Source organism: Rhynchophorus ferrugineus, unplaced genomic scaffold, assembly GCF_030347505.1.
Source record: "Rhynchophorus ferrugineus isolate W39M unplaced genomic scaffold, kcgeb_rfMv2 rfM1, whole genome shotgun sequence".
In the NCBI taxonomy this organism is placed as follows: Eukaryota; Metazoa; Arthropoda; class Insecta; order Coleoptera; family Curculionidae; genus Rhynchophorus; species Rhynchophorus ferrugineus.
Genome location: NW_027472580.1, coordinates 83,740,809 through 83,765,045, shown reverse-complemented (window position 1 = coordinate 83,765,045; position 24,237 = coordinate 83,740,809). Strand labels below are relative to the sequence as shown.

The 24,237-nt window shown below is 30.6% G+C and overlaps 1 protein-coding gene across 2 annotated transcripts in view; it reads right to left on the bottom strand.

Annotated features, from left to right (window-relative positions):
- The window catches only part of rols (zinc-RING finger and ankyrin repeat domain-containing protein rolling pebbles), a 394,615-nt gene extending 391,745 nt beyond the window's left edge, over window positions 1-2,870 (bottom strand). The window contains exon 1 of one of the 2 annotated variants that reach the window (XM_076395750.1): window positions 2,620-2,870. The gene's annotated coding sequence lies outside the window, so the exon portion shown is untranslated. The remainder of the gene's footprint in view (window positions 1-2,619) is intronic. The other variant, XM_076395765.1, reaches the window with a different exon arrangement.
- Window positions 2,871-24,237: the final 21,367 nt, after the last annotated feature.

Below are 24,237 nucleotides of genomic sequence, written 5' to 3'. Positions count from 1 at the left end.
TTATTCCGGAAGCCTTACCTAACGGCTATTTTCGCTGTTCGGTAGCTGTTTTAATAATTTTATTTTTCAAATTTCACTTGCCAAAAACACCGATGTCGTAATCAAATTCAAATATCTGTCAAATTATTCACCGGCGCTGGGTAAAATCAGCTCATATAAAAGCGTTAGAACAATTTTGTAAAATATCAAGTTTACATTCTTCCATATTTTATGTATATCAAATTGATTTTTTTTTTGAAAAAAATACAAATAATGTTGTTAACTTTCCTGGTAGAGTCTTATTTAAAGGGCATGTTATAGCAGTTTTTAGCGTTAATCTGTATTGAAAGTGTTTGTGTAAGAAGCGAATTATAACATTAGTTGATTATATTTATTCCAATCAGTTTTTTACTTCTCGAAAAGTTTCTTCTTGTGTTGATTTTTCATGCAAATAAACCTCGTTCAGCTTCTTTAGTTGACATCGCAAGTTATTTACAATAAAAATTTAATTCGGTTTTAACAGCTCGAAATACACTATACCCTGTAGAAGGCACCATATGCACATCAAGACTATGGCTATGAATGTTCTTTCATGGCATGTAAATGTTTAGAAATAGTGGATTAATCAATTGCTAAGCTGTCTCTTTTTGATAATTTGAACTGGGTTTTCGTCCAACAAAGTTTGCTTTCAAACATTCTTAATTCTTTAGGCTTTCCTTGTCACTGACTCAAAATCAACGCCATTTAACCGTCCAAACCAAGACGAACAATTATTGAAGAAGCATCACAATAAGTTACTTAAAAATGCTTGAATATGATTTTAAGAATTTCATCATTAGCGTCTATATAACAGGTCAATTGAAAAGTCCTCGGCATTACACTTAGATGGCGCTACTAGAATTATATAGATATATGTTTAGTTGGCTCTAACCCTCAAAAGATGCGTCTATAAATTTGACAGCTGTCGGATCATTAGTCATTAGGATCATCAACTTTTGTTATTGTGAAAAAAAAGATAAAAATGAATTTCGCGTGTTGATAAAATATTACTTTTTAAAGGGAAAAAATACAGTTGAAGCAAAAACTTGGCTTGATGCCGAGTTTTCGGAAACTGCCCCAAAAAAATTAACCATCAAGGATTGGTATGCTAAGTTTAGACGTGGTTAAATGAGCACCGAAGATCGTGAACGCAGTCGATGCTCAAAAGAGGTCGTTCCTGACGAAAACATTAAAAAAATCCACAAAATGGATTTGAATCACCGTAAATTGAAATTGAAAGAAATGGCAGACAATCTAAAGATATCAACTAAAAGTGTACATCATATCATTCACGAATATTTCGGTATGAGAAAGCTATGTGCAAAGTGGGTGCCGCGTGAGCTCACTTTTGACCAAAAACAACGACGAGCTGATGATTCGGAGCAGTTTTTGAAGATGATCAAGAGTAATAAACCCGAGTTTTTGCGTCGATATGTGACAATGGATGAAACATGGCTCTATGGCTCATTTCACGTCGAAATCCAATCGAGAGTCATCCGAGTAGACTGCACATGATGGATCCGCTCCATAACGTGGGAAAAGGTAATAGTCGGCTGGCAAGGTTATGGCGTCTGTATTTTTGGATGCGTATGAAATAATTTTTATTCACAACTTTGAAAAAGGAAGGACAATCAACAGTGACTATTACATAGAGTTATTGGACCATTTGAAGGACGAAATCGCCGAAAAATGGCCGCGTTTAAAGAAAAAGAAACTGTGTCACAAGTCATTGAAAACGATAGCAAAAATTCATGAATTGGGCTTCGAATTGCCCCCTCATCCACCGTATTATCCAGATCTGGCCCCCATGAACTATTTCCTGTCCTCGGATCTTAAAACAATATTCGCTGGGAGGAAATTTTCGGTAAAGGAAGAGGTGGTTGCCGAAACTGATGCCTATTTTGAAAAAAAGATGGTACTACAAATATGGTATCGAAAAGTTGGAGGGCCGCTATAATCAGTGTATCACCCTTGAAGGGAATTATTTTAAATAAAAAACTAATTTTGCCAAAAAAATTTGTTTTACTATTATTTTAGTTTTGGTAGGTTGACCTGTTATTTAATATATATATATATATATATATATATATATATATATATATATATATATATATAATAAATCAATTTTTTTAATATAAATGGTTAAATTCATAATATAAAATAGTGACTCCTAAAAAATAATTCATATTATTACATTTCATAAGCGGATTATTTATATATCTACTTTGTTCATCAAAACTTTCTATTTGTTAATATATAAACTTTAATTATTGAATAACTTATAATAATTGCTAATCTTTACCATGTAAGGTTTTCCGGTAAGGCCATTCCAGAAGACATCCGGTCTTACGCAGCTTCTATATTAGCCTGACTGGCTTTACATTACTAAGATTCTATATTTCTGTCTCTAGACGCTCACAACTATAATTTCTTATCAAAGTTTCCATCGTCTTTCCAACGGAAATAATCCCACAAAAATAATTTAAATTAAGAGTTTATAAAAAAAAAAAATTCTAGGCCCCATTTCTTATCAAAACTATAATTTTAGCTTGGATCTTCTTTTTGGTAGATCCTTTTATGGATATATATTTCTGGACTCACCTTCTATTGAACGAACACAATCCTGTAACACTTTGAATCACTTTACGAACAGTCTTTTCTCCGAGCACGCGTCTAATGTCTATTGTTATTTTGCGGTCGTTCGATGTATATTCACGCACCAACATCGGAAATGAGCAATTTGGAAACGGTCGTCATCGCGGGCCTGGACGTCGGCACCGGTAAGGCCGTGTCGGTGTTTGCGGGAGGTACTACCCCGTCTACCGGGCTAGGCCATGAACCACGTAGATGTCGTCTTTCCGCTGGATGTGCCGGGGGAGGGGCTGGATGGATAATTCTTTAAATAGATTCGGAGTTGGGACGAGAGAAAAAATCATACGAAAACTCTACTAGTCGGAAATTCTCATGAGTATTGTCCGATTTAATATTAGCTCCTGAGTTATGATGCCGTTTCGCGTCTAGCGACTGTATCCGTAACGTTTTATTAACTATAACGTTGATACGGTTCGATATTGACTAACAGCTGATATTTACAGGCGAATATATTTCATTTGAAAATTATTCTGAAATTTCATTCATATTTGAGCAAGTAAATACAATCTTGAAAAATGTCGACATGAATTAAATCGGTTATTATAGATTTTTACTAAATATTGTAAGGTTTACAAATATTGGGAAACATTGCATTAAACGATTTTCTTTATGGCTATATTCCATTCCATTTTTGTTAGAAGTACATAAAATTATATGAACATAGGAACATAAAAATTAAATATAAGTAAGAGAAACGAAATATCTTGGAATAGTAAGAAGAGTAACGAGAGACATGATGGGAAATGCGACAAGGAGGAGAAAATGAAATTAGAATGGATATCAGTATAGAACCATTATAGTATATAAAAAAGATACAACTTAGTTAGTGGGGTCACTTAGAGTGTGTGGATGAAACAACGTTTACAAAGTCTTTATTTGATGTTAGTTGTTGAGTTATGATGCCGTTTCGCGTCTAGCGACTGTATCCGTAATGTTTTATTAGAAGAACTATAACGTTGATATAGTTCAATATTGATTAACCGCTGATATTTACAGGCGAATGCATTTCAATAATTTGAAAATTATTTTGAATTTCATTCATATTTAAGCAAGTAAATAGAATCTGGAAAATTGTTGACATGAATTAAATCGCATATGATATAAGCATAAATTTACAAATATTGGAAAATGTTCACTTATCAGTATATAGAAAAAATAATAGTGTAATAACAAATTATATCGATTTTCTTTAATGTTATAGTAAATCTTATATCAGATATAACATATGACTAAATCACAGTCTTGTAACTGTCATTAAACAGTCCAATCCTTTTTTAAATTAATTTATTTATAGTCCCCAACACTGTTGTGTTATTTAGAAACAAACACATTCACTTAAATTTTACGAAGATTATACTTTATTTTATTATTTTTTTAAACGACCTTTAATCTCAGCTAGATTCGATTCTAGTACGTTATTGTCGGTGAGCTAAACTCTTAGATCGCACGGCTTGGGTTCACTCCATTTATTTGTTGTATCTTAGAGTCTCCTTATTACCAACAAGGGTTTCTCTGGAATTAAGCCTACCGACTGGCCAGTGACCAACTTAGAGACCATCCTACAAGACATCCGGTCTTACCCAGACTGGTTACAGGCGTGACTGGTATGGTTATTCCTTATCAGATTTTCCACTGTTGCCTATAAAGATATTTACAATTACAATCTCAAACATAAAGTACTTCCATAAAGTCCTGTCACCTTGACCAATGGGCCAATCCAATTTTGCTGAAAGTATTTAAAGCGATCTAAACATAAAAATATAAAAATTAAATCAAAGCAACAGAAATAAAATATCTTAAAATAATATGAAGAGCAACAAAGGTATGCAGGAGGAGAAATACAGAAATAAAAATGGACATCAGTATAGAACCATTACAGTATATGGAAAAGGGACAAATTAGTGGGATCACTATCAGTATATGGAAGAAACATGACAGGTTTTGAGAGTCCAGATTTTATATTAGCTCTTGAGTTATGATTCTCTTTCGTGTCTGGTGACTGTATATCTAACATTTTATTAACCATAATGTTGATATGGTTCAGCATTGAATAACAGCTGAATTTATAGCTCAATGATTTTCAAATTATTCTGAATTTTGTTCATGTTTAAGAAACTCAATATAATCTGGAAAAATGTTGAGATGAATTAAATCGGTTATTCTAGATTTCATAGTTAGAAAGCAGCCTAAATTATTTTCTATAATAGTAGTGAATTTTATATCAGATAAAAAATAACGTCAAAGAGTCCTCAGAAAAGAATTGTGCTCTTTCTGTTGATAAAAACTAATATAGCATAATAAAACTGTGACGAAATCACAAGCATCGTTAAGAGAACTTGGAATGCAAGTATTAGAAAAGAGGAAATTTAAGAAAATCACTGATTGAAGTAGTATTATTGAGCAGAAACAAGAATCGCTACCCTAAAAAATTAATTATAAAACTATTCTCGTGTTGTTGGAAACTCACTAGGTTGTTAAATAAAGTCAGGAACATTGAAACATGGGTTTAGATAGATGTTTTTTTTTTCTGTATATTTTCCTTTCAGATCCTCTTATTGTAGTGGTTGATTAAGTTGCGAGAAAGGTAAAAATCAGAAGGAGTTAAGTTTTATAAATGAACTTGATGTTGAAACAATTTCTACCTTAATTTAAAGGTTTTAGGTGGTTTTTGGAATTATATTGTTATAAAATAAAGTTTACTTTTGCAATCCTATTTTCCCTTCTTTGTTCTTCTTATCACTCAAGATTTTCTCCCTAGAATTAGATGAAAGTTTTTTTTAATCACTGATAGCATAATCAAATAACGGTGAGATTTTCTCGATCAATAGCTAATTTCTAACTAATTTTAGGTGCCGAAACACACTAAAGTACCGAGTTCATACCACTCTTTAGTTTTCTTTATTGATTTATTATCATCAAAAAATTAGTTTCATTTATAATAATGAAGTAATACATTTAAACCTCGTCATCATTTTGAATATGTTAAACATGTTATATTGTTATATTAGTAGGCTTGGAGTCACTAGCAATCACTTAGAAAGTAATTAAAGTTAGTGTCAATTAACCACGCGTTATATTTACAGCAGTATTTACATTATATTTCTATAGAATTAGACGAGGAAGAAAAGGAACTACTCAAGTACAACACAGGGGTTCAGGCAAATAATATATTATAAAAATATATAAGGACTATAGCCCTAATAATATAAAAAATAAATAAAAAATACGTTGCTTCTTGAAATAAATGTGTTGATAAAATGCTAAAATGAAAAATAACATTTGAAATAATATACATTCCAAAATAAAGTGTTGCGTGCCATTGTCTTTGCTCCATACTATCTTTTAAATGAAGTGATGTGACGCGATATTCCTCTAGGGCCAATAACGAGTGTAATTCCTCTTGTTTTTGTGAAGTTCTTCGAAAGAGTGTCAGTGTATCTAAATGTACTCGCTAATCAGCTAAATATGCGAAGTGACAGAGAAGTGCGTACACTAAAACATCCTATCTGAAGAGTCTTATAGAATAAATACCATTCGATCTGATTATTGGACATATATAGACTTTAGAATAAGATCAATTAATTAAAATAGTATTTTATACAAGAGATGAGATCACTTAATGGAGTGATTTTCTTCATGCCATATATATAGAATATAAACATAACAAGTATATATTGCCCTCTGGGCAGATTGTGCAACTACTAAGAGTAATAATTTAAAAAAATTAATATAAATTGTACCAATGTTTCTCAATAAATGTCTATTTAATGTGAATAATGATGAGAATATATTCAAGCGCCCAAATATTGTTTTAATTTCAAACGATCATCTTTGGTAAGCTGTCCTTTAATTTACCTACTAAATGTTGTATTTTCTGAACAAATATTTTTCTGTGATTTATTTATTACCCCAAAAAGGTTTCATAACAATCTAACGGACATTTTCCAGAATCTAATATTTTCCTAAGCTCTATCGTTATCGTAAAAAAAGTTATAAAATAAAAAATAGAATGTTATAAAACGGAAAAGATACGTTTACAGCCTCCACAGTTTTCCATCATTGTGGGAGTATATTATTTCGAATCTGTGGCTGACCGGTCTCCCCCTTCCCCGACACCCCACCGAAAAGTTTCACGTTAATTGAGTTATCAGAAAACTTACATATAACTAATTAAAATGTCGGTCCGTAATATTCGCGATTCAGCGGAACGTTTTGACAAACGATTGTTGCGTGACTTGCTTCCTCTCTCTGGTGGATTCTGCTGGAACCTATTCGTAAATCGAGGGGAAAAGTCTTTTATTTAAACCCTGGATTGATAGACGTCGCCGTAATGTTTCGATGCAGGAGGGAGACAGATAAATTGGTTTTGCAACACCACGAGAATGGCGGATTTTGCTTGATTTAGTATATTGAATAGTTTCTATTAATAATGTGCTCCCATTCAGATATCGTACAAGGACTGGGATTTAATTTTGAGGTATTATATTTTGTAAATTTAAAGATTTATTATGAGAATTTACTTTTATTATAATTTATTTCCATTGCATCTTATATTAGAAATACTTCTAAACCATAATTAATGTTTTAAGCTGAATTCTTGGTTAACTTCCTGGATCTATTTAATTTCGAAGTAATCGTTAGTTATGTACCAATATGATAAGCGTTGGTTTGTTTGTTTTGGCGGCATTGTCTTTCTAACCCGTTTGATTTTTGCACCCTATATATCAAAATAGGCTTTACAGTTGCCTGATAAACCAATCTATTTAGTCTTAGGTAGAGTTGGGAAGAATCGACTGAAAACAGTCGAAACAGTCGATAGTCGCAAAACAGCCGATAGTCAAAAAATCTATCAAAGGAAAGGAAAAAAAAATACTGAATACTATAAACATGCAATTAATAATTTCATTTTAAACGAAGTAGAAAGACTTCTTTATTTGAATGTTCTGTGGATCTGTAAACGAGAATGAAATTTTTCTATGGAATGGAATAATTCCCCACAAATGTCTTATCGTATTTTAATATGATAATTGTTATTTTTAAATAATATACTATAATGAATATAGACAACACAATAGAACTTAAGCAAGACCTAAAAGCTAAAGATGTACAATAAAAATAAATACTAAATATAAATTAAACATATACCTGATCATAGAAAGAAACTAATCCATGACATAATTAAAAATGGTTGCACAATAACTACTAGAGCTAACTACTAACTTTACTTAAGTAAAGTAAATGCTTTATTTATTATTGAACGGAAATATTTACCTGTATAAAAAAATATTTCAAATATTATAAATATTATTTTATTAAAATTTTAGAAATATTTAAATGTTAACAATCTATGATAAATATCCGAAAAAATCATGAAACTATATAAATTACATACAAATTTATGTAAGCATAAATTGGGCACATTTTTGTCAAGGTCTCGGCTAGGACGACAGAGCCAGGACATTAAAAAGCAGTCGCATGAAACGAGTAGAACCAAAAATAGTAACTAAAAGTACACAACTGAAACAGTCGATAATGAATAGTAACAAAATCAACAACGGTCACTGGTAAAAAGTAGTGAAATCAGTTGAACCAAAAATAGCGACTGAAATGTCGATACTAAAAACTAGTCAATTACTAAACAGTCGATGGTCGTCTTCAGTCGATAGATCCCAACGCTAATTGCTATTAATAAAGTGTTCCTATTCAGATATCGTATAAGGACTGGTAATTTTGTAAATTTAAAAATTTATTATGAAAAATTATTCTTATTATTGTTGAGTTTTTTTTTTCATTGCACCTTATATTCGATATACTTAGTACAATCTAAACCGTATTTCATGTCGAAATATTGGGTAACTTCCTGGATCCATTTAATTTCGAGGTTATTGGTAGTTAGGTGGCAATATAATAAGTTTTGGAATTAATCGAAGAACTTTGTTTTGATAGCGTTGTCTTGCTAGACCGTTTGATTTTTGCATCCCATGGGTCAAAAGAGGCTATACAGTTGCCTGATAAACCAATCTATTTAGTCTTAGCTGAACTTGGGAGTATTTTCCGCCTAACCATAGGAGTTCTTTGATTCTGAGTCTGATCTGCTCTGTTTCTTGTGGATGGTGACGTTACAATTATTAATATTGTAATTTTTTAAGTTAGCAATATACATGTGTCTACTTATTTTCAAAATCCACATTGCCACACCTTTTAAAGTCCTAGACTGCTTCTCATGTTAAAAAATCTAAAATTTTTGTATTAATATTATCACTCGTATTTGTAAAAATTAATAAGGCATATTTATCGATCGATATATATATATATATATATATATATATATATATATATATATATTACCTCTGTTACCTACTACCTGTGCCGTAGCTATTATCCTTTTGTTTTATGGACATTATTTTTTACAAAAAATATTTTAAATATAGGAAGGACCATTAATCAGAAGGAGCTAAATATGGCAAATAAACCTAATATTAAATTAATCACTTCATTAATTTACTAATTTTAGTAATAGTTCTTTGCGCCGTGTGAGAAAACTACATTCTGTTAGCAAATATTATTTTTGTTGCAAACGGGATTTTTTTTGATGAATTATTGTATCTAATTGGTACTAATTAATACAACAATAAATTGAGTATTTTGCTTTTCCATACCTAAGAGTAATCCATTACCAACATTTCTTTTGTTTACCAAAAACTGACGGTTCAGGTTCAAGAGTTTCAGCCTCATCCGTATAGATATAATTGTACCTAAAATATATTTAATATTTTTACTAAATTGTACTAAAGAGAATTAAAGTTAGTCCCTCTTCTGACAAATAGATGGTGATCCGCTAATTAATTAAATAGCCTAGCGATAGAAGTATAATGTTAATCTTAATGTTATTTGAATTTAGTTATCGGATAAGATATAAATTTTAGTCGCAAACCGCTCCTGCATAATATTGCATTAATTATATTAATATCCTTTAAGGGTCAATGAATAATTTTATTCTAATCTAGCTTATCTATATTTAAATTGAATATTCACAAATGTTCCGCTACTAAATATACCTGATAATCTGAGAATGTAATGGAAATTATCGAGAAATCGGATTGCCTCAATGTTCAATATTTGATAGGATTTTATCGGATTACTCATACCGGATCCAAAATAATAATATATTAATTTATTGACGGATCAGAGCGTTCTTTGGCGCTGCTCAAGTTACATGAAAACGATATCTTATATGGGTATATAGTAATGAATGTATCATGAATCATGCATTACTGATTTATACATTTGAATCAAAAGTTTGTTTGCTGAATGAATGACTGTTAAGTTAAAGACAGTAGATTAGAATTAATATCACTCTTAAAGGAAATTGTGTTAATGTATAATGTCGAATTTAAAAAAATGTCATTCATGATCATCACACAGGAGATTTATTGAGTGATGTGTTAAATAGGGAATTCTCAAAATGATATGAACAATAAGATATTTAATCTTATTGTTCATATCATATCACAGTTTCTTTTGGTATTTTTATAAATTTCACACAGATATTTTACAAAGTTTTACGATATGTTGATGTTAAATAGTATCTATTATCGGCATATTAATGATGGACTAGTGTTTTAGCAAACGAATGAGCATTAGTCCACTATGCTGTAACAACTTAGTACTTTATTTTTAAACTTCTGAATATGATTTACTGACTTTACTGCCTAACGGTTTTGTATAACGTGCACCATATTGATAGTGATCATTCAAAAAACAATGTTTAATAAGGCACCTAACTCCACCAAAAATTGAATTGGAATAAGGAAATTAATCCACAGTCACAAAATATTGTATTAATATGATGAAATGAAATAGGGTAGATGGCTATTTTTGCTTTATTTTACTTTGACTTTATTCGAAATAAAAGATATTTCTGCAAAAAATGCATTAGAGAATAAGCCACTTAGCAGGCTTTGGAGTTATTATCTCCATTTATAAATTTTCTTGCCAAATAAAATCGAAACGCCCTAAAAATTTAAACTTTTAAATGCGAGTATGATGGTTGGGAAACGGTAAGTGTCGTCAATATTTCGTAGCGCTTTTGATTGTTGGTTGACTTAACAAGAAGAATTTTGAAGTTTTGTGTTTTTATTACAGGTAATATTTTAGTAATCCTAATTTTAATTTTAAAGTAAATATATTTTTAATAATCTTTCTATTGTATATTATTATTATAAAGCAATATTTTTGTAATTTATTTTATATTTAGCTCTATATTTGATAATTTAATTATTTAGAAAAATTTATTATTTTTATTACATATCTTTTAAATTTATTAGATAATTTCTATTGTCTATAAAAATAATGTAAATGTATTTTCTGTTATTATTTAATTTTTGTCCTAATAACTGATACTTTTCAGACATACTAATACCAATTGTAAATTAAATGAAGAAGAATTTTGAGATGGAAGGCGAGGATTGTACAGTGAAAATATATTTTATGAAACTCCAACTTAAATTGTCTTCGCTGACATTAGATCTTATCAAATTATATCAACTCCTGTACCTAATCGAAATATTTTGAAATGTTTTTGTCGTTAACGCTGTATTTTCTTAAATAAAACTTTTTTTGCTGAATAAGTTTATTACAATCTTAATTATAGATTAATTTATTTCTAATTTTTATTAACAGACTTCAAAAAAGGAGGAGGTTCTATGTTTGATTGTACGTATTTTTTAAATGCATTTTCACTGATTTATCCATCAATTATAATCAGATTTTCAAGATTATTTTTTTAATTCAATTTTTATTCTGAGATAATCTCACTGGAAGTAAGTCAGGATCTCTTGGGGGGAAGGCAAGGGAAATCGAGAGAAACTCACAATATATATATATATATATATATATATATATATATATATATATATATAATAAAAAATAAATAAAAATTAATAAATATGTGGTAAAATATAAAGTATTATCATGTTTTCAATATGATATGAACAATAAGATATTTAATCTTATTGTTCATATCATATCACAGTTTCTTTTGGTATTTTTATAAATTTCACACAGGTATTTACAAAGTTTTACGATATGTTGATGTTAAATAGTATCTATTATCGGCATATTAATGATGGATTAATCTTTTAGTAAACGAATCAGCATTAGTCCACTATGCTGTAACAACTTAGTACTGTATATTTAAACTTCTGAATATGATTTACTGACTTTACTGCCTAACGGTTTTGTATAACGTGCACTATATTGATAGTGATCATTCAATTTCATTGTATCATATACATTTGTATCATCAATACATGAGACGTATTGACTATATTTCGTTTCGAGTATTGAAAGAAATGTCACAAAAAGACGTTATGTTGTTCTACATATTTAATTCTTGATTCATCTGAAGCGTATCTTTATGGATGATTTAAGATGTCGCAAATAATTATCTCGGCAACATACCATATATTTTCAGTTTGATTTTCGAAATCGCCACTCAACAATCGACCAAGTGTATAGAGCAAGAGTAGGTATTGCAAGGGCATTTGATGAAATTAAATACTGCACTGAAATATTTCTAGGTGTCTTACAGGTATATGATGGGGTGATTTAACTATTTGGTGGTCATATGAAACGGTGCGAGTAACAAATTACATTTATTTTGTTCGTAATATGGTTTTTCCTGTATGCTACAAAATTATATTATTATTTTTATATTGTTTGGGCTCGGCACCGACTTCGAAGTGATCACTTGGTACTAGTTAAAATAATATTGTAAATAGATAAGTAGGTTTAGGTAGGTATTAAGCCAAATTGTGTGCATATATTACAGTATAAAAGACGTGTAGTAGATAGGTTGAATAATTTTTTTGTTTTTTTTTACTTGGTTATTACAACGATTATGTACAAATTTTATTTTAAAATGTTTTTTTTAGTTAAAAATATAAGTTTGATTATTTTTTACCTTTTAGAGAGCTCCTTTTTTTTTGAAATCGGTTCAATTTTGTTGTTATATATATTATATTTTTCCTTTCTTGTGTTATATATTTACTCAGTAAATTACACAATTATTTTATTAAGTATTACAAAGAGTAGGCCATGTAATAATATAGGAATAAAGAAACAATGAAGGAATGCTTTAGGCTCCGGGGTCCGCTAGCTAACCTAGGTGATTTGACAAATTTTTTAACCAAACTTGAATAACAACAAATAATTGCTGTCCCCGCCGGGATTCGAAACCGCGACTTCCGCGTGTGTGCTGAGAGCTCTAACCTTTACACCGTAGAAGCAGTTACATACACTATTTCTACGATTTACCACATGATATGATTAGTGCTTAAAAAGTAAACAATGGCTTTTGCACTGAACGACTTGCGATTTTCCGTCACATCATAAACATACACAAATATCTAATTATTTTATTGCCTTGGAAATTTGTGAGTTTCTCTCGATTTCCCTTGCCTTCACCCCAAGAGATCCTGACTCACTTCTAGTGGGACTATCTCAGAATAAAAACCGATTTAAAAAAATAATCTTGAAAATCTGTTTATAATTGGTGGATAAATCGGTGAACATGCATTTAAAAAATATGTACAATCGAACATAGAACCTCCTCCTTTTTTGAAGTCTGTTAATAAAAATTAGAAATAAATTAATCTATAATTAAGATTGTAATAAACTTATTCAGCAAAAAAAGTTTTATTTAAAAAAATACAGCGTTAACGACAAAAACAGGTCAAAATAATTCGATTAGGTACAGGAGTTGAGGTAATTTGATAAGATCTAATATCAGCGAAGACAATTTAAATTGGAGTTTCATAAAACATATTTTCACTGTACAATCCTCGCCTCCCATCTCAAAATTCTTCTTCATTTAATTTAAAATTGGTATTAATATGTCTGAAAGGTATCAGTTATTTGGACAAAAATTAAATAATAATAGAAAATATATTTATAATATTTTTAGAGACAATAGAAATTATCTAATAAATTTAAAAAAATATATAATAAAAATAATAAATTTTTCTAAATAATTAAATTATCAAATATAGAGCTAAATATAAAAGATATTACAAAAATATTGCTTTATAATAATAATATACAATAGAAATATTATTAAAAATATATTTACTTTAAAATTCAAATTAGGATTACTAAGATATTACCTGAAATAAAAGCACAAAACTTCAAAATTCGTCTTGTTAAGTCAACCAACAACAATCAAAAGCGCTACGAAATATTGACGACACTTACCGTTTCCCAACCATCATACTCGCATTTAAAAGTTTAAATTTTTAGGGCGTTTCGATTTTATTTGGCAAGAAAATTTATAAATGGAGATAATAACTCTAAAGCCTGCTAAGTGGCTTATTCTCTCAAATGCATTTTTTTGCAGAGATATCTTTTATTCCGGATAAAGTCAAAGTAAAATAAAGCAAAAATAGCCATCTACCCTTTTTCATTTCATCATATTAATACAATATTTTGTGACTGTGGATTAATTTCCTCATTCCAATTCAATTTTTGTGGAGTTAGGTGCCTTATTAAACATTGTTTTTTAGTTGTATCAATATCTAGTACACAATATAATATTATGGAATATTTGTTGTTTGTTAAATAAAATTGAGAACGTTTTAATTAGCGTTGGGAACTATCGACTGAAAACAGTCGAAACAGTCGATAGTCGCAAAACAGTCGAAACAGTCGATAGTCAAAAAACTAGCGACTGAAAATAGTAATTACTATTTTCAGTCAAGTGCACGGTTCGGCTGTTTTCTTTCAATTCGTGATGTCAGACGAAGATAAATTGTGAGAGAGGAAAGGACGGAGATAATTGTTTGGGTAGTTAATTTTATATGTGGTTATGTTTGCCAACTGTAGTATAAGAGTGACGGAGATGTTTAAATTCCTTCACGAACTAACTTTAAAATAGAGAAGGAAATAAATAACTAATGAATTCTATTATAAGAATTATACATAACATGCAATTTATAATTTAATTTTAACCGAAGTAGAATTACTTCAATATTTGAATGTTCTGTGGATCTGTAAAAAGGAATGGAATTTTTCTATGGAATAGAATAATACCCCACAAATATATTGTATTTTAATGTGTTAATTGCTATTTTTAAATAATATACTATAATAAATATAGACAATACAATAGAACTTAAATAAAACCTAAAAACTAAAGATGTACAATAACCATAAATACTATACAAAAATGAATGAAACAAGTAGAACCAAAAATAGTAACTAAAAGTACGACTGAAATAGTCGATAGTAAATAGTAACAAAATCAGTCGGACTGAAAACAGTCGACTGAAACAGTCGACAGTCAAAAGTAGTCAATTACTAAACAGGCGACAGTCTAACACTAAACGTTGAGTCTGAGACTAAACATTTCAGTCGATAGTTCCCAACACTAGTTTCAATTTATCCTTGACAATAATGATGACAAAACGAGCAGTTAGCGTGAACTCTCAGATTGTGTAAAGTTTTCTGTCCCCTCTTGCTCCCTCTTGAACTACGACACTGTCCGTTAACACCGTACACATTCAATGTCGACATCAGTCCGTTCGTCTATTTTTATCTCGATGGGAAGTTGGCATTTTTTCTCGCGGTAGTTTTTGTTATTCAGAGTTCGTTAGCCGGGACCGTCGTGTCACCTCCCGTTCATCCAGATGACGTACGACGCGTCAGAACGTGCCTAAATGATAAGACAAAAACGGTCGTTCCTCTCGTGCTGCACGTGCTGCCCAAGTCTTCCACCCCCTAATAGATTCCGCCACCTGGACTTTTTTTGCTTGTCGTTTCGGTTTTCGGTAGGCACGGGGCGGCAGGAGGGTGAGGAGGAGGTAGAGGCATGATTCGAGGTGTTATGCCATAGCCCACGGGGCTAAGCGCGAATGCAGTGGTAGGTAGTTCCACGTCGCAGGGGATACAGGGGATAAGGTCTTTGACTCTACGATTATATTGTTATAGATGCTTAACTTTACTGAAATATATACATTTTATTTACACTTTAATGTTTATTTTTAATTTAATATTTTATTGCTGCAGCATTAAGATAGGAAACAAAAAAACTATTATTTGTGTTATTTGGTGTTCTTTATTTGATTAAAATAATTCTAATTTTAGATATAATTATTAAAAAAATATAATTATTAAAATTAGATTATATATATCTTTGGCGATATATCGATATTTTTTTGACCGATATGATTCTGATCGATATATATTTTTCTAGTCGATATTTTTCAATATTTTTTTAAGAAAATCAAAGATATTTCTTAAACTTTTTAAAAAACCTTTTTTATTTATTTATATTTTAGATTCTTCTTTTCACCAAATAGAGTTTAACTGGTCTGAACCCACAGTTAAACGTGGGCGCCAAACCACGGTCATCGGCATTAAACCTATGGACTGGCGACTGACCAAGTAATTCCTTGTCATGTTCGCCAGCAGGACTAGAAGCCACAATTATCGCAACAGCTGGAGGACCGTTCTGTCGCCTTTACCACTCAGGCAATCAAACCGAACAATGAATTTTTAAAATTTGTATTTCAATGCAATTCAATTTTAAAGGTTTAGTGCATTTTCTTACTTAATTTTAAATGTTTATTAAAAATGTGATATTTTTTACTTTTTTTTTGGGATATTGTATTATATTAGACGACAAAAATGAATATATTTGGAGAGATGATAGTTCCATTCCAGTATTTACTAGCTTAAATAGTTTCGAATTACGAATTACTGCAGTAGCATATACAGTAGACCTAGATCATCTCAATATGAACATTCTACCTACAAAGGAACAATTTTTATTTCATTATTTGTAACTTTAGTTATGGCTTGGTGATGTAGCTATATGAAAAGAATATTTTTTTAGACCAATCAATCAATATTTATATTTCTTTATATTTATATATTTTTAGAAATTTTTTCTGTTTGTTGCAAATTATTTTCTATTTTGATAATATATAAATTTTTTTGTTTTTATGTTATGTTAAACAACATATTTGGAGTGATGAGTGTTCCATTGCAGTATTTACAAGATTTAATAACAACACTAAATATTTGCGAATTACGAATTGCTGTAGTAGGGTATAAACTAGACCTAGATCACTATGAACATTCTATCTTGTTCTAAAGAATCAAAGATTTCAAATTTTTCAGTTGGTTGTAGTTAAAATAATATTTTAAATAGATAGATAGATTTTTTTTAAATATATTTTAAAGTCTCCTTTTACCAACTAGAGGTTTATCTGGACTTACAGTTTAACGTGGGCTTCGAACCACGGTCCTCAGCATTAAGCCTACCGACTGGTGAGCGACCAACTTTAGAAATCATCCCAGAAGACATCCGGTCTTACCCAGCCGGGTTACTGACGTGATCGGAATCATTTTCCTTGTCCAATTTTACACTTGCCTAGGACAACCACAAATTTTAAACAATCACAAACATAAATTTACGACAATGTCCCTGCAGGATTCAAACCCGCAGCTATCGCAACAGTAGGAGGACCGTCCTATCACTTTTACCACTACGCCTCTAAGCCGGCATTAGGCAGGTGCTAAATGGTGTGTACATAGTAGAATATAAAATATGTATAGTGGATAGGTTAAATAAGGTGTAGGTATGTTCGTCGGGTCGGTCGGTCGGTCGAAACGTGTGGCTGCCGCTGCGGTTATCTATCAGAACACTCACTACTATTTTTGGAAGGAATTTGCACGGGAACTAAAAACACTGATTGAATCAAAGTTGTTTATTCTAACTTACGATTGATACATGTGGTCGATGGGAGAATGGACATGATATTAGGTTAAGGTGAAGGAAGTACGGTAGCGCTGTGGAAGTGGTACTGTTACAGGGGGACGGTGATAAGAAAAGAGCGAGACGTCGTCGTGATGGCCTTTTATACTCCAGAACTGCATGGTACCAATCCACCGGCGTTGCCAACCTTTGTAGTTGTTGATGGTGAATTGGTGGTGGCCTAAAGGGTCGTGGCGGTCGCCACAAAGGCTTTTGATTACTTTTATTTAGTTCTTACAGCAATTATTACGTACATATATAAGTTTAAAATGTTTTTTTGTGTGGTAAAAATCAAAGATCGACTTAACGACTTTCGATTTTTCGTCACTTTAGCTCAGCAATAGCATGATACTTAAATATCTGATTATTTTGGATAAAAAATATGTGAAAATGTTGTACGTGCCTTTGAAATTTGAGCGTTTCCCTCGACTTCCCCCCTTTCCCTCCAACAAGTCCTGATTTGGCAACATAAATTTCGAAATCGGTTTTTCGAAGTCGGTTAATAACAATTTTTTTTCATTATTTTAGTTATGGCTTAGTAATGTTACTATATGAAAATAGTAAAAACATTAACTTTCAGTATATTATACCCTTCACAGACAACACCACCACTGTTAACAAATACTACAGAAGTATTGATAAAGGCATCCAAGAAATATCGTCGTTCAGTGAAATATAAAAGTAAATACAAAGAAAAGTAAATTCTCGAAAGATAAATTGCGAAATATTTAACGACGAGATAGCATTATTATGCAGACATTTCTCTTTTATTGATTTTGGCCGTTTTTGCAATACAAAAACGTGACGTGTTATCATGATTATTCATGATTCATTATGGCCTTTGAATTAAGCCTGCGATTTAGCGATGAAACATTTTCAGCTGATTAAAATAAACGTGTCGAAAATACTGAAACATTTATATGTTTTAGAATAAATATATACAAAAATAGGAAATATTATTTACTTATTGACTTGTCGTTGGTTTAAAATGTATTAGTAAAATAAAAAGTTTTATAATCATTATAATTTCTTTTTTTATACGCTCAGTCACTACATTATTTCCAATAGCTGGAATTAGTAAGGCTTAATAATATTTTCTGTAAATTATGACAGGCAATCTTCAACATTAATTTTAGTTAGCTTAGAAGTGATATTTTAACATGGATGGTAAAATAATATTCTAACAAAGCATCTGTAAGAAAATTATTGGCCGATTAGGAATATTTTTCATACGTTTCAAGTCAAACACAAAGGATATACAGGAAATAGAAAAATTATTCTTATTCTCTAAAATAATTTTAATAATATTTTTAATCATTTGTTTTCTAGTCGTTGCAATATTTCAGTACAAATTAACACACCGAGTGAAACACAAAATTTAGAAATAGGCAACCAGAAACTCATAAAATCTGGTTTCAAAATCAAAATGTAAACATTTTCATATCAAATTCGAAGCAATTGATATAAATAGATATATTCTGAACAGGGTTAATGGAATACAGATAAAATAAAATTATGGGTAATAATGGGTTATATTGGTAATATATTAAAAAGCAATATACAGTCAATCCAAAGTTTTTTGTACATACGTCATCAAGATGTTTAATGTATTGCCCGCCGCAATTTTTAAATTCGTTTTAGAACGAGACAATATTTTCTTTCTAATTTTATTCTGTTTAAAAAGAGACACAATGCTCTCTGATAAGTACGAACGTGTAACCGACTAGGCTGTCAAAGTCTGGTTGTCAAATGTATGCAAAATTGATCAAAAATATAATAATAAGAGGTTATAAACCGGAAAACTTTATTTTAATGCTTTGCTTGTTTTGATAAATTCCAAACGACTGCTTATTACTACACTGATTAAAAATGCCGATGTCACATAGCGTCTCTAGTCAGTTACTTCGAACAGGATGAACATAACAAGACACACTGAAGAAGAAATTGACAAATGCTAGAATTGTGAACAAATGTTAGATCGATTGAAAATTAACAGCTTACTTATTCACTTGAATGAAACTTACTGAATATGATACGATTCAATGATGTCAATGAAGACAGGCTGATGAGAGTGGAAACAAGTAAAGGTGAGCATATAATTAATATATGATAACTGTAGAAAATCTTATTGTAGAGTGTAAAAGATTTATGTGCACAGATATGTGTGTAATTGATCTGAATATACATTTGGTTAAAATGTGTCGAGAGTGATAGAATAGTAACTTTTTTTCAGATATGGCAAATGCATTATAAGGAATGCAGTGATTAAATCTTTGTTTTAAGAATGATGCAAACAGATATTAACAGAACAAATGACGGAGAAATACAGTTATATCAAAATGTTTTGTGAGTCAGACACAAGAACTAAGTGTAAAATGTAAATATGCTCTCTAATGAAAGTAAAATATATTACTTTATATACAATTGTTAATTAGGTGGATTAGGCCTTTAGTGACTTTTAGGCCATAAAACTACAAACGTCCTAGAACTGTAACTCATAAGTGGTATAGAATAAAGTTAAATGTAAATATAATCAAACATAACCCTAACCTACAAACTATTATATGTGTGTACTTAATTGTAGTTTTAAGTCCTTTGATAATATATGAGTAAGATTTACTATAAAGTTAAAATAAACTATTTTGATAAGAGTATTTTAGTTTAATTATTTTATTTAGATTAGAATTTGGTTGATACGGCAAGATTGCAACGTTTTGACGTCACAAATTTAGATGACGTATGCACAAAATAACTTTTGGTTAGACTATATATGTTTAACATGAACAGAATATATCAATCCTTTTAATTAACCTCACTCATTTTTTATAGAAAATATATAATGTTATCTTTACAATGGTAAAACAAGTAATTTTTTGATTTTTGTATTTTTATATTATTTGTAAATTGATTTGTAATTTATAAATAGTTCTCGGCTATACGGTGGATGTTCAAAGCTTCCCCGTCAATACATCTCAATTTCGCAATTTTTTTTTTTTTGATCAGTTTATACCAGTTCATGATAAATAGTTTCATTCCAGTCGCGAAACATTTAACACAATTTTTTGCGTCCATAGGTCGCGTCTGAAGCTTCTACGTACTTCCACCACGATATTCTATACATTATTATTGTACGTAGTCTTCTTTGTTGTAACAATTCATCTGGGTTCCAAGTTACGAGCTCGTTTTGGTATTCAGTCTTGTGAAGATGTTTCAGAACGATTTAATGGTTGCTTGGTTCTCTAGCGATGTCACGATATAAAAAATGGTGGTACACTCTGATATTTTAAATAATTTCATAGAAAGATTAATGAATAAATCATCGTTACAACATTATACCAAAATGTATTATTTTAAGGTCGGTTGAATACTTTTGGAATTAAAATAGATTCAGCATAAATACATGCTATTGGGACGTCCAACTATGTCAAGATATCCAATGCCTGGCACGCATTTGCTTATAATAGTTTAAATTTACATAGTTTAAATTTTTGAACATAGAGACACAATATTTTCTTTTACTTCTTGTTATGTCAGTCTATCAATAATTGCAAATATACATTAAGATAGACATATGGCTAGGATCTGCAGGATCACTATTCTGTAGCCTTAGTCAGTGAGACATCAAACCTATATTTATTTCACTGAAAATGTCCTGTCCTGCCTTGTGCTTAACAGGTTTAGTCACAAAATGGTGAAGGAAATAAAAAAACTGTATAAGGATATGTATACATTTTGGTTAAATTAAAAATCTCAAGCATCATCAATGTGTCGAGTATAACCTACGATCAACGATCTAGCACTACAGTTTGTTGAAAGAATTGTTAGTTTTTTGAATTTAGATATTTACCCAAGATATTCGTAAAATTTTATGATTTGTGATATTTGATATACGTCTACATAATAATAATAATTTATTGAAGCTCTTTGTATAACAAGAATTATCTACTACATAATATTATTAATAATCTGAAACCACACAGTGTTAAGTGCAAAATTGCCAAAATATAACCAAATTATTTAGAAAATAAAATAAAGCTAAAGAAAAAATCTACTCTATGCCGACAGAACTAAATGATGCCTTCAAATATTCTTAATTTATATAGAGAGCAAGCCATTGGTTTAATAATGTTATACAAATCTCAGGTGTAAGTATTTTAAATAAAACAACTGATTCTGTGCTCAAGAGAGAGAAAACAATTTTAGTTAAATATCTTAAATTAAATGACACCTTGGCACTAGAATTGTTTTAATTATATTTTTGAACCTACTGTATATATGATCTGAGGTTCGAAATAAATCAGGTGACCTGTTTTTATTTTAAAGTACATGAAGTTGAAATATATATTTGTTAAAATATTAAAGTAATGCTATGATTGTTGTTTAATTGAAAACAACTTCTATTCAGAATTTCAAAGGATCAGTTGTATTTTGTTATTTTGAGTTGATCTTGAAGTAAATAATGACAACTATCAGGTGTACCGGAAAGTTATTACCGGTTTTTCTAATACATGTCGCTAGTGATATCAAGCTTCAAATCTTCAAATCTGTGTATGTTGTATTTTGCGAAAGTAACAACGTTATAGATTTGTACCTCTTTTAAAATGCCAAGTTTTGTACCTGTACCGTAGCCTGTACCTACGGCACGCATTACTTTTCTTATTTAATCAAAAGAAAAAGCCGCTAAAAGTTATCGATTGCCTATAGATAAAGATTGTTTTCGATGTGCAGGACAAAGAACGTTCTGGTAGACCGAAACAGTTCGAAGATGCGAAATTTTAACAGTTATTGGATGAAGACCTAACCCAAACTCAAAAACAATTGGCAGAAGCACTAAATATGGCCCAATAAATGATAGATTGTTAGATTGTTATCGCCAGGCGAAGCTGGCCGATCGATTTCAAAGCTAAATCGTTTGAATCGTTCTACCGATAACAAATGATCATTTTGAACCATGCATTGATTGAGAAACATCTAGAATGGTTCCGAAGACATGGTAAAGTGATTTTACAGCACGATAACGCACCGTCAAGGAAGCGTTGAAAGCATTTGGATGGGTCTATTGCCCGCCGTACTCTCCATACCTTGCCCCGATGCCCAATATCAACTTTTTACATCAAAGGGACACGCGCTTGTAGAGCAGCACTTCGTCAATTTCATAGAAGTTAGAAAATAGGTCGATGAATGGTTTTTTCAAAGGACAACCATTCTTTTTGAGATGTCATCGTAAATTGCCTGAAAGTTTGGTAAGACGTACAGAACCAAATGTTCAATACATTTTTGTTGAATATTATGTAGTTTATTTTTGGAAAAACCGATAATAACTATTCGGTATACCTAGTAATTACCAAACCATTCTAAAAGCCTTAATTGAACTTAAGGTGCAATTACAAGAGTTGATCCAATTATAAATCATTTAAGATCCGAGGGTCAAAGCAGGACTATTTGTCTTATGAACCTTCAAATTTAATATATTTACATCAAATAAATCTGCCACAATAAAGAAAAGAATATATTTTCAAACATTAACAATCTCTAACGCGGTAACAAAGCAGAAAAGATATAGAATACATTTAAAAAATCGATTCTTTATTATTATCTCTGGACCGGTAATAAATTTTCATTTATTTTTAATTAGAACCAGCAGTAAATAACAAATTCGAGGCATTAGTCAACGGATCATTTTGAAGGAGCTTCTATAAATTACGACGCTCTGTGTCTGGCAAAGTTTCGCTAGTGTTTACTTTATCAAGCTTTCGAAAACTTCATTTGAGTGAAATAAGTAAAGTCCTAATTTATTTGCAGATTCATATATATTGCATGTTGCTAATTATATTTTATCAAACGATATTTATCGTGTCATTTGTTATGAACATCCAAAATGAATTACTAATAAACTTTTCCTTTCTTACAATCTATAAAATGTTTTTTTAGAGAGAAAAAAGTGCATTCATATATGAGCTGTCAATACTATTCGTAAAAAGGAATATTTCAAGGCACTTTCTTTTGCAAAGTAAAGCGCTTAAATCTAAAAAGGGAAATTTGTTCGACCTTAAGATTTATCATCCTTTTACACTTAAAGATTGCCCTTTCTGGGATTATATATATTTTTTCTTCTATTCTATTCACTCGAACGAGAATGTCCATACGATCATGTTATAAACGAAATATTTGCTCAAGACCCATATCAACGTGTTACTTTTAACAAAATTGTGTTAGTACGTCAATAATATGTCAGCATTATCCATTATAGAGAGCCGAAAATGAGTTTAGAAGTATGTTTTTGGTTTGTGTACTTTGCAGATAACTTAAAATTGATAGAAAAAGAATATAATTGACCCATAATATAGGTTCGATTTTGTTATATTCCATTATATAGCATGTCAATTGAAAAGTTCCCGGAATGACACATAGATTGCGCCATTAGAATTAACTCCATACATTTTTTAGTTAGCACTAACCCTCAAAAGACGCGTGTATAAATTGAATTTTGAAATAGAATTTTGAGTGAAGCAACTTTTGCTATTGTGAAAAAATTGGATAAAAAGGAATTTCCCTTGTTGATAATATATTGCTTTTTGAGGGAAAAAATACAGTTGAAGCAAGAACTTGGCTTGATGCCGAGTTTACTTACAGTATCCCAGGAAAATTAACCATCAAGGGTTGGTATGCTAAGTTTAGGCGTGGTGAAATGAGCACCGAAGACGATAAACGTAGTGGACGCCCAAACGAGGTTGTTACCGACGAAAACATTT